Consider the following 12205-nt stretch of genomic DNA (forward strand, 5'->3'; position numbering starts at 1 on the left):
GCTATGCCTGGGAAATAGCTAAGTAAACAAACAAAAATCTAATACCTTCCTGCCTGAAAGTACGCTTCAATTAATACTTGCACAGCAAAATTCTTACACAAAGCAAGTATTTTAGGACTTTCTGATTGCCTCCACTTACTGCAGCAGTTGTATCCTCCTGGTATTGCATCGCCCTGCTGTTGGAACATTACTGCCAGTGGGAGCCTGCACTGGAGTTTTATTCCCTTTCTCCATGGCAGTTCTTTCATTTATTTTTTTTTACTCTGAAGATTATTTATGCAAGTGTGACGTGCAGTTACAGTGAAGTTCCTTGCAATGAACGGAGCAGGGCAGTGGTAAATTCCATTCCAAAATCATTTTGAATTCTAAAGGCTCCATTTAAGGGATAATGATGGGAGCAAAGGGCATTTCTCCAGGATTAATCACTGGCTGGGTGAGATGATAGCCCAAGGCAAAGCCACGGGCCATTAACCCCTGCAGGTCACCTTATCCCTGCAGGAAATGCACTGGGTCAAGTTCACTGTTGCTATTATAAACTCTTATTGGAGAAAGGGGTTACGCTTCTATGTTTATATATGTCTTCCATTCCCATGTTTGTAATGATAGTGGATAGCTTTTGGCAATGCCTCTATATTGTACCACGGAGAGATGTAAACCCAAGTTCTATTGTTATATTTGATGCCAAAGACACAAGTGGATTTTTAATGTTTACAGGGGAACATTTAAGATTCTTGGTAAAAGAATGAAAAATGAAATGACAAAAAAAAAAAACCACATGAAAAGGACCCAAGAAAATGACATTAGAAAGAGGGACCATCTCTTTAGCTGGTGTAAATCATCACATCTCCTCTGAAACCAAAGGAGCCTCACAAATCCACACCAGCTGAAGAACTCAGCATAAATTTTAGGCTTGTATCAAATGCCATCACACAGGGAACACCACCTGAAGTAGCAGTTTGACATAAATACTGCTAAATGGGATTTATGTGCTCATGAAAACCGCATTTTAAAGTGGTGCACACACCTTCTGTTATATAAATATCTTCCAGTCCCATAGACTTTAGTCAGGTCCAATAGTTTCCACCCAGGACACCAGGCCAAGGCTTCTCAAGCAACCCATCACAAGGGAAAAGGCTACCAGTGTAGCTGTGTGGGGTAAGGCAGTGGGAACTTCACCCACTGTGAAGTTTTTCTTGTGCTGACATGAACAGTAGCTCCAGAGCTCAAGCTTGGATCCAGAATAAGACCATGCAAAACCTTCAGGATATAGAAATTTGAAGATCCACCTGAACATAATGAAAGGGAGAACAGTGAAGGTCAAATCAGACCTGAGTTTGTGTGGCTCATGCCTGACTCCTGAGCCTCTCTTGAAACATATAAAATAATTTCAAATTTCATTCAAGAGCAAACAATCCTTAGCCCTCTGCTAGAGAAATACATTGAGGACATGAGCAGTTCTTCAATCTCACTTCTACTGGGGCTGCAGTGAGAATGCATAGCCTGAAACTCTCTCTCCCTCCAGCCTTTCCTTCCAGAGGTGGAGCAAGGATCACTGCTTTTATGATGGTCCTGCAGTTAGCAGCAGTAATCCCTTCCATAAAATCATTTCCTGATTGAAGACTTAGACAGGAACAGCAGATTTTGGCTACTTCTCCATAGACTGAAGGAAGTTCAAATGCTTTTACCTCCCATTTGCAGGGTAAATCCTTGAGGGGGCATTTAACCCCTTCATTTTGAAGGTGTGCAGAAGTTAGGCAAAGAAATGAAGGTCTGTTGAACCAGTGAAAGTGAGCATACATCTCTATACCTATCAGCGGAGGCAATGACTGAGATGGGGGACCCTCAAGTCCAGCAGCTACTTCTCAGACAGTTCCTACATTCATCCAGTTACGATCATATGTAAAACATATAAGCATTTCTTTCAGCCAGGATGTTGCACACTCCATGAAATAAATAGAAGTTTCTCTGTGATAGGAAATGATGAGTTTTCCTCATCAATATGCCTTTCTCTCAGAGACTCTCCCAATGTCCCTCTCCCTGGGGGAAAGAAGCATAGATCAGCACAAACGCTTATTGCAGGCTGCGGGTCCCACACACGTGAAAGAAGCTCCTTCCCGACTGCAGTCATGTGCTTCACTTCAGAGGAGCACTCAAATTTTAGAAGTAGCCCTGTATCTCATGCCCTCAATTTATGAGTGTAGATGGCTCCCAGACCATCACACGGCTTTGTTTGTATCCCATTTGGAGGCATCTGCCTCTCCTCACATGCTGTATACAGCATCCAGACAGGAAAACATAGTTCCATCATTTCCACATTTCAGAACACTATGCTTTGCAGCTTTAATATTCTTGTAATAAAGTTTTTTCAGTGTGATGCAAACAGGCAAACATTTTAAACATATGGTAGTAAATGTTATTAATGTAGGTGTCACAAAATTGAAAGCTTTTTATTTTACTGTTAACGACTAATAGGATTTGCAAATTCTAAAAAGAAAACTTTGGCATCAATATTTAATAAAATACCGTAATAAGACGCTAATCTTCTCACTGGATAGAGTTGCTAGGTTTTAGATCATATGATGTGATGATCGAGCGTACAGCTGCTGATGCTGATTGCTCTCTAATTAAATCCTAAACCAACATCAAAGCAGCATAAAAGGTTTGTGTTAGACCGGAAAGAAAAGCCATTATCTCCATTTGCTTTCTTTACATTTTATTATGAGGAAAGACCCATTATGCAAGTGAAAAACAATTGTTCCTCACAGCCCTGACCCCTGTGAAGATGGAGACTGGTGTAAGGCAGAATTCAAAGGGAAAACCCCAGCAATCTCCTTAGCAGGGATAGGCAGCTACCTGCTACCTGCACGGACACAGGCAGGCAGTGGAGGACTGCCATGAGAAAAACTCCACGAGGAGTTTTCACCACTTGTCCTCCCATGGGGAATGTGCAGTCATTTTGTGGCACTGATCCCTCCAAAGCAGGTAGAAATTCAGTAACTGCGGTACCAGATGTGATCTCTTTTCCTTCTCTCACCTTCCCACTTATCAAGACCAAGGCAAAATTCTTGCCACACAGGAACGGAGAATGACCATCATGGGCCACCTCCAGCACATGCTCCAGCGGAGGAGAGAAAGCAGCAGGAGGACTGGGCAGGTCTCTTGCTCCTGGTGCTACTTGCAAGTACCACAGCCAGCAAGACACCCTGGAGATCGCAAAATGCTGCTACCTCATGTCTGTTCAGCTCCCAACTCAACGATTACCAAGTAGCAATCAAATCTCGCCCTTCAAGGTTTCAGATGCAATAAGCAGTGCTGCTGTAACATTTTCCCTGCTCTGCTGTGCCCATCTGTCCTCTCCTGTACACTCTTGCATTTACCAGCTTTCTGGAAGAGATTGGCTTTTTGTTACACAGAAACAGTAGTTCTCCATTTCTACTCACTAGTGCCTCAATGCTCTTGCAGTACATAACAATCATTATAGTAAGAAAAATCATTGTGCTTGGGAGATGAAAAAGAGGCTGAGAAAAAATATCTTTTGGCGTTAAACTCTATAGAAGGTAATGTTAAAAAAAAAAGAGATAAGTAGAATACAGTTAGCTGCATATTTGGGTGGCCAATACTTGAAATGTTCCCTTCAATTACTCATCTCCTGCAGAGTTTTCAATCTGATATATATATATATATTGCTAGCGGTTTTTCATCTAACTGTTGAAAATCTGTAATGATCATATTTATAATTTTAAATACAAACTTTTACTTTTAAAAAAAATCTGGTACATAATTTTCTTTCACATCTGTGATGGGAGATGCATTATATATTTGAAGTTTGAGCCAGGGGTTTCTCTTGCTGTTTTTTTGGTCAGAAGAGCCAGCAAGTAAGAATGGTTCGTTTTACTGCTCTGTAGTTTTAAAAACTGAAATGGACTGGACTGTGATTTTTTTCTGTGCTTTGTCTAGGTATTGCTACAGCAAGAGGTATTCGGATCTCCCCACAAAGAGCACTTTAATGGCAGGGTACCACAGCCCAGCCTCAGTGGCAGGGGAGTTCTGCTTTGGCTCTTACTCATACTGACATGTTTAATCCAGGCTATAATTCTTTCAGGAATAAGATTAGAAATTATGCAACTCTGAGTCTCTGCCCCATTGCACAGGCTTTATACTGATTTAAGTCTGTTGGCGTTACATATAATAAGGGATCAGAATCCACAGGCTGCTTTTGGCTTCCTCCACTTTATGGTGTGTTTGTTTACCTTGCAAGTCCAGGCCACGCTCAGGAAGCCAGTTCATAATATTTTTCATTTTTTCATAGATTAACTACTTTAATTTGCAAAGAACACAATGAAGAGTGTCATATATACGTTCAAGCACAAAAGCAAAAACTCTGTGAAGAATAGTCATCACCAATTACAGAACCTACAGTAGCTTTGGACACTCGAACCAGATGGATTTTCCTCACTTCTCTTGTATGACTTCCAAAACCCTCCTCAAAGCTTTTGGGCCGTGTCCTAGGCTCGTGGCCATCGGTACAAACTTATAAGGGTGAGGTGCAGCCAGGCCACCTTAAACCAGCCTGGACCTGGAAATTAAAAATGGTTTCCTTCATACAATGAGCAATAGTTCAGACACAAACCCTGCAGATAACCACTTACATAAAATGCTAGACTAAAAAAAAAAATCCCTTTCAATGAGAGGTCCGTATGTTGCTTGTTACATCACTTATTATGTTGTCAGATGATGTCAAACTACAATAGCTCCAAATATATTTGTTTGATAAATATTTTCTGCCCTTCTTCTCAAACATATAATGTTCTTGTTCTACACAGATAAGTAGCATGGCAAACCTGACACAAGAGAATATTATAGGATGTGGCAAAGGAATTTTGCTGCTCTTCAGTGCTGCTTCTAGTTGACCAGTACTTCGGTCTTAAAATGTCCCAGAAAAAGCCAACAGTGATAAATTACTGTTTAAATTACTGTATTTGGGTTAGTATTCCCATTCCCAAACAATGGGGACTTCGTAACTTAAAAGAATAATACATTTTATTTGAGCTAAATATATACTTCACCTAAAGTTGCTATATGAAAATATTATAGATCATCCAACAATATAAGAAAATGCCACTGCGTTCATTTAAAATAACTATTTGCAAAATGTGTTTTACTGTATTTTGCTTGGGGCAATATATTTCCATACTTTATTAAATTATTAATTCTCATTAACTTCTAATGATCCTGTCTGAAAAGAGCAGAACTAATTAGCTGCTCCATTAAAGTTATTACTTACTCCTGATGAGGCCTGTAAATGTTTCTACTTTGTTAGGCCAGTGAAAGTTTTCTGAACTGCAGCTCTCATCCTTACAAGGAAATTTGCTCCATCAGCAAGCAGCTTGCCCTGTAACAATAAAATTACCAGGTCCAAACAATGCCCACGTAGCCTTTGAAACTTAAGTCTTACACCCTGAAATAAGCATTTCCTTCCTTTTACAAAGAAAAAAAAAAAACCCTGAAGCTCACACTGATGGGAAGGAGCCACAGTACCTGCATCAGACAGGGGATGTCTAAGTGGGTCCAGCAGCAGTGGAGCAGCAGCCCCACTGTCCTTCCCTGCCCAGGGCAGCTCACGTCTGGTGCTTTGGCAGCGTGTGTGGGACCCAAGAGAGCAGGATTCAGGTTCCCATTTATGCCTACATGGAAAGTAGTTATTTAAGTCTCTTCGAGAATTTGGACTGGTAGCTCTGTTGTCATTTGTGAAACCAAAGTCACTTCACTACACCCCCAGAAGGCTGTAATGAATGATGACCATGAGGTACTTCCATGCTGTGTTTGTTGGGGGTTCATCCATGTACCTCGGGATGGACGGCAGAGCTGTAAGCAGCAGCAGTGCCTGCAGAGCAGCGTCCTCCTCCCAGTGTTTGCCTTGGGCTTAAGGCTTCAGCATAAACTGATACTCTTAAAAGGTTACATGTTCACTTCCATAATAAAAAATGGTATCTGCTTGAAGATCCCCATCACTGCAGGAAGTGCGTTGCTTGACACATGCTAACAACAGGTAGAATTGCTTTGGCAGTACCAGAGTGGGTCAAGATCACCAACACTCAGCGGGACATTGACCTATTCCCAGTGAAAACAAATGAGGAAAAGCGTTACTCAGAACTACTAAGAAAGCTTACTGTCACCCACAGCATGCAAAATGTGAAAGCTGTGCTCACAACCAAGTAGTGCTGAACAAAGTGGCTGTAGAAGAAGTCTTACGAGGAGCAGCTGAGGGAACTGGGGTTGTTTAGCCTTGAGAAGAGGAGGCTGAGGGGAGACCTTATTCCTCTCTACAACTATCTTAAAGGAGGTTGTAGAGAGGTTGGAGCTGGCCTCTTCTCCCAAGTGACAGGGGACAGGACAACGGGGAATGGCCTCAAGCTCCGCCAGGGGAGGTTCACAGAAAGGGTCATTGGGCACTGGCAGAGGCTGCCCAGGGGAGTGGTTGAGTCACCATCCCCAGAAGTATTTAAAAGATGGGTAGACGAGGTCCTCAGGGACATGGGTTAGTGGTTGATAGGAATGGTTGGACTTGATGATCCTGGAGGTCTTTTCCAACCTGGTGATTCTGTGAGTCCGCGAAATAACATGGAGACATTCGTTTGTAGGAGAGATTTTGAATGTGCATGTGTAAGAATCTCCTGTGATATGCCTGTACGCTCATCTGGCCAAAGAACTGGTACAGAGATTAATATTGCTACAACAACCCTAATCAAGAGCCACTTGAGAAAAGCATCGAATGTTTTAATCAGTATTTTTCATCAGTAATTAAAATATAGAGATATTAGCTAAAGAAACTGAAAAATTTATCACTTTTGTGAGGTGACATCATGGTTATTACATTATTTACATAAACTGAATAAATTATTTTTTAAATTCTTTGCCCAGTTTCATTATTAAAACATTTTTCAAAGCTTAATTGTGTTTTTTGCAGCATTTGCTTCTTTCTATACAAGGGCTGATTTTTTTGAGAGAAATTAAATACTTCTTAATAATGCTCTCCAGACAGAAACACAAAATTTTGTAAACATTCAACTCCAAATACTCTCCAAGAAACCCCTCAGTTTGCAGAGGCTCCTGCCACAAAAATCCCTTTATTGTATTGTTCATTGATCTGTTGGAAAAGACCAGAAGTTAAGTTTTCAGCCTAAATTGGCAAATATACAGCTTATTTCTACTCATTATATGCCCGTCTCAGCTATTTAATCATTGAGATTGGCTGAGAGTTTTGCTTCTCTGCAATAAACTAGTATAGTCTGAAATACTGACAGCTCTGGAAGTGCAACACCTTTTCTTTTCCTGTGTCATCCCTTTCAGTTGCAGTTAACCGGATATCAGTTCTTTAAATTAGCCCCTCATTTCATCCTCTTGAAAAAGATTTTACCAAAGGTCTGCAGCTGAACATTTGATAGCACGGGCTTTCCTCAAACACCTCACCCTTCCCCACTTCCTTCTGTTCTCCCTGCATACTCCCAGGAAAGCAAGGAACTCATTTGTATGAGACAATTCCCCGGGGTTCACAGTCAAATGCATTTCGTACAATGATGTGCAGGAGGGATAGTCTGCATTGAGGTCAGAAAGGCTATTTTGGGCCCCAAGGCAACTGCGCGAGGAAGCGCCTATAAGTGAGGAAACGCTGAATGATTTTAATTTTCTCAGCAGCAGGAGCAGCAATAGGAGCTAACACACACTCACATCCATGAGCTGGACTCCTGGCCGGCACCAGGCACAGTTCTGGGCTCAGTCGCTTCCTGGTAGAGGCATCAACATTCTTTGAGGGAACCTGACTCCATCACCCATGCCGATGTGGTGTTTCCACCACCCGCATGCTCTCCAGAGAGCCCTGCCACTTGCCGAGAGCTTCCAAAATAGCGACTTCCCAGCCCATTACGTTAAAAGTTTTTGAAAACATTTGCAACCAATTTTTTAGTTAATTAAACCCAGATTCAGTCATTTGTTCTATAATATATTTGTTCTTTTTTTGGTTTCAATTGCATGTTTTTTTCTAAGTCATGTGTAAGCTTTAACTGTAAATAGGTTAAGTGCAGCTCTGATCTCCCTCCAGCATCTGCCAGTAAAGACAAACTATTTCCAAACACCAAGGCCTAACATGGACCACAACTTTTCAAGGTGGGGCCACTCTCGAGGTGCTGCCAGCAGAGAACCCCATGCCAAATCATACAGCTAGTAAATAGTATGGCATCAATTCCTCAAAAATTTCCGTAGCAAGAGTTTTAGGAAAACATTCAAGTATTCCATCAGAAAATCTCGCAGAGTAGGTGATACGTTTACAGTTGCCACGTATTTCAAGTGGCTTTTCTTTCACATATGGTTGCACTCTACAAATCCCAAAGTTACACAAACTAGATATGCCACAAAGTTTGAAGCTCTCCTCTCTCTCTGTTCAGAACAAAATGTAGAAAAATTACATGACACAAAATCATCACTCATTTTTTTCTCAGCAAGACAAGAAACCATTATTAATGCTTTTCTTTAAAAATCAATGTTTCTACCAAGAACGAGAAAGAAGTTGTCATAAGAAGAAGTGTCTAGCTTGAGTTTCAAGCCAAGCTTCTCCTAACTTTGGAGCACAGTCTTCTCAACAATATCAATTTCTCTGGCTCTCAAGTGGCATCTCTTATGGCCTTTATTGTGGGCATGCAAACAAGGAAATCTCAGTAAAAATTAAGCTCACCAGGGACGAATTATTGATTTTCTTCTTTCCTTTACTCGATGAATAGAGCACACAGGATTTAAAAAAAAAAATTTTGGAAAAAAAAAAAAAAAGTATGACCAATTAAAAACCAACTACAGTGAATTGTAAATACCAACACCAAAAGGACAGCCAGGTCTCACCTCCATTACTGGCTATTACTATAATTTTGTTGAGAAATGAGTGGTTTACATTCACTGAATAAGGTCACAGAAACACTACTGTGCCTTGAAGAACAAATGGGATCACAGATGTCCTTGGCTGTTGCAGGCATCTACACTCAGCACTAGCGATGGATAGAGTGATGGAGTGATGGGGGGATGGAGGGATGGATTAATTCATACTACAAAATCAGAGGTAACCAAACGCACAGTGTGCTGTTAGATCCCAGCAACAGGCAGTGGGTGCTACAGTAGCTATGGGCTGTCCTTTGCAGAAGATAATGATTGTTTTACCTAAAATGAGAGTTCAAGCCACTCCCATATCAACCCGTGAGATGTGAATTTATGTCCAGTAAAATGAAAATCCACCACGTGAAGCCCAAATTAACTGTCTGCCTGGTCTTGAAAGCAAGCAGTGATTCATTTATTACAACAACAGATAGTAGGAAAACCTGTTTATGTATTAGAATGACCTCAGTGCCTTAAACCAACTTTCAGAAAAGCCTTCCTAGGTAGCACACAGCAAAGTCAACAGCTGGAAATTTCATGTCTGACACACCCAAAACACTCTAGTCTCTAGTACCTTCACACTGTTATCAAATATTATTTCAAATCTTAAAAATACTCTGCGATGTCTTGAAACAATGATATCAGTATCATTTAGCATCATCTGCCGCTGGTGGTAGGAGACCATGCATAAGGAGCACGGATGCTGATGAGCGGCTGGCTCAGAGGCCAAAGAGCAACGTGCACACTCCTGCCTGCAACAACAACCAGGATGAGATTTCCCAGACCACATCCAAGCACTGGCATTCAGAGATCACTTGTCTCTCAGTATACACATTGGAGAAAATGCCCACTCTCTGGAAGCACTGCTGCATTCTAGCAGTTTTCTTTCTTCGATACCATGCCCTAACAGATACTTGTTTTTTAACTATTGGTTGCCTATGTTTTGCAAAAAACACCCTGTCTCTTTTAGGCAAACCTGTACCACAGACGAATAGATCAGAGGCATTAGCTTTATACAGTCCCATCGAGCTAAGTAAGTCTAACTGCACATACAGCAGCAGATAAACTAAATCCACAGCATTCAAAAATGCCACCACAATCTTGATATGAATCAGTATTCATGAATCTGTGCCATATATGCATAAATCTCAACCTTAATTAAGTTGAGACTCACAAATCCACCTTCTTCCTCTCTTTCAAAAAATGTGCAGGGCTAGACATGAGGGTCATAGGAAAGGAAGTTGAACCTGAGTGCAAAAAAAACATGTGAATGAAATCTGCAGATCTTGTATCCAGAATAAATATATTATGCCATTCTCATAAATATTCACTGTTTTAACCTGCTCCAAAATTCACCATAACTCAGACTAGGTTTTTTCTTGAGTTCAGGCACTGTATTTAAAGGCTTGCTGAACAGCTACCCAAGGAATTTAGTAAAGTCCCGCTGTTTTAAATTCTCAAGTTAGATTGACTAGTCACTGGGATCTGACTACAACCCTTTTAACCTAGCACTAAAAGTTAAAAGAAAAGCCAGTGGGCATTTAACACATTATTTCTCTCCCTGCCACAAAGACAACCCACAGCATGCCTGCCACTCAACACCCAGGATCTCCAGGAGAAACTCTGCCTCCACGTGTGTCATTCCCATGTGGCGTTCTCCCAGTGCGAGCAGTTGTCCATCTCCTGTCCACAGTTGACTACTAAGACCTGTCGCTTTCTGCATCAGAGAGACTCACGACCTCACACATGGCCGCTTTCCCCTCTGACATTTTGACGTCATCATTTAAAGGCTGGTGTTATTATGGCAGGTTTTTTAAAGCTCAAACAAGGAAACAGTACGGTTTTACTTCTTAGGAAGAACATTTACTGAACACCCTGCAACCAGTCAACTCCTAGTCTGGGGAAACCAATGGCTTATGTTCTGGGAAAAGCAAAGGATTTGTGGCCAGTTACTGCACAAATCAAAGAGAAGGAAAAAGCATATAGCTATATGGCTTGTCACTAAAACTTCCAGTGACTGTGATTAGAGATGAATGAAAGCAGTGATATAAACCAAGAACCATCAAAGAATGGAGAATCGGGTAAAAGGAGAGGCAAAATATGCCTTTTTTTAACAGAAGGAAAAAAGTATTCACATTGCATTCAGCCCTGAAGCTGCTGACAAGATGTCCCTCTGCAAAGATTATACATTACTGAAACCAATAGACTAGGAAACACAAATCTTAAAAATGAAATACACAAAGACAGGCAAGCTCCCTCACATGTCTGCCCACCTACACAACAAAATGAGTAATCAAGAGCAATCACCTCTTCACTTCAGTCATTACACACAGAAGAAGAAATACCCTGTGGTCCTGCCACAGCTCACACAAGCTTCAAAGACACATCTGTGAAGGTCTGGAAAAGTGAACAGCATCCATAGGCTCCAAATGAAGGTCTAGAAGGATACTACCACCTTCTTCCAAGCATGGACCTTCCAGACTCTCTCCTCGCTTCACAAGAACTTAATAGGAGGCAGATGACTACGTTTTATCCAGGAGATCCTGGGCCTTTATCTTCTTGTCTGTGAATGCCCAGAACCACTGCTGCCCGTCAATGGCACCTGAACAACCCCGAGCTCGCTCTGCCAGGCACGCTGCTGCTGGGTACCAGCTCCACTGAATTCACCACAAAATACAGCAGTAACAGCTATTTCCATTCAAATAATAGAATGAGGTGCTTCTCATTAAATAACCCTAAAATTTCCAGAATTTCTTTGCCAGACTCCGACCACAGCAATATCATCAGAAAGTAAAATAGACGAGCTCAGACGCTACTGCCGGCCTCAGGGGATTCAAATCAGCTTCTCAGGGTAATGCTCTAATTGATCCTGATCTAGAGAGCCTTACTCCTGAACCAAGCCTTGCTTAAAGCACCTCAAAGGTTTTCAGGAGCGGGGGAAGTCATAGGTGTGCTCAGGAGCTGCAATCTGTGAACCATGAGCCATTAGTTCAATAGGCTTCACGTTGTCAGTAAAATTCCAGTTTATCCTTAATCATCACCTGCTGGAGTTCCACTTGTTTAGAGCGGTCAAACAGTGGCTCAAGGAGATAAAGAAGGATGCTAAATCTTACTTCAGCCTGTTTAATTCCTCTTTAAAGAGTAAGAATTCTACCATTCTTCAAACAAAGCTTCAGTCTCTGATACTCTCTCCTATATTATTTTTATTCTATTTTTAATAAATGAAATAAATCATTACATTTTAAAATTTTACTAAGAAACCATCAGTTTTGCTGTGGGCGCACAGCGT

The sequence above is a fragment of the Cuculus canorus genome, chromosome 2, assembly GCF_017976375.1.
Source record: "Cuculus canorus isolate bCucCan1 chromosome 2, bCucCan1.pri, whole genome shotgun sequence".
Taxonomy (NCBI): domain Eukaryota; kingdom Metazoa; phylum Chordata; class Aves; order Cuculiformes; family Cuculidae; genus Cuculus; species Cuculus canorus.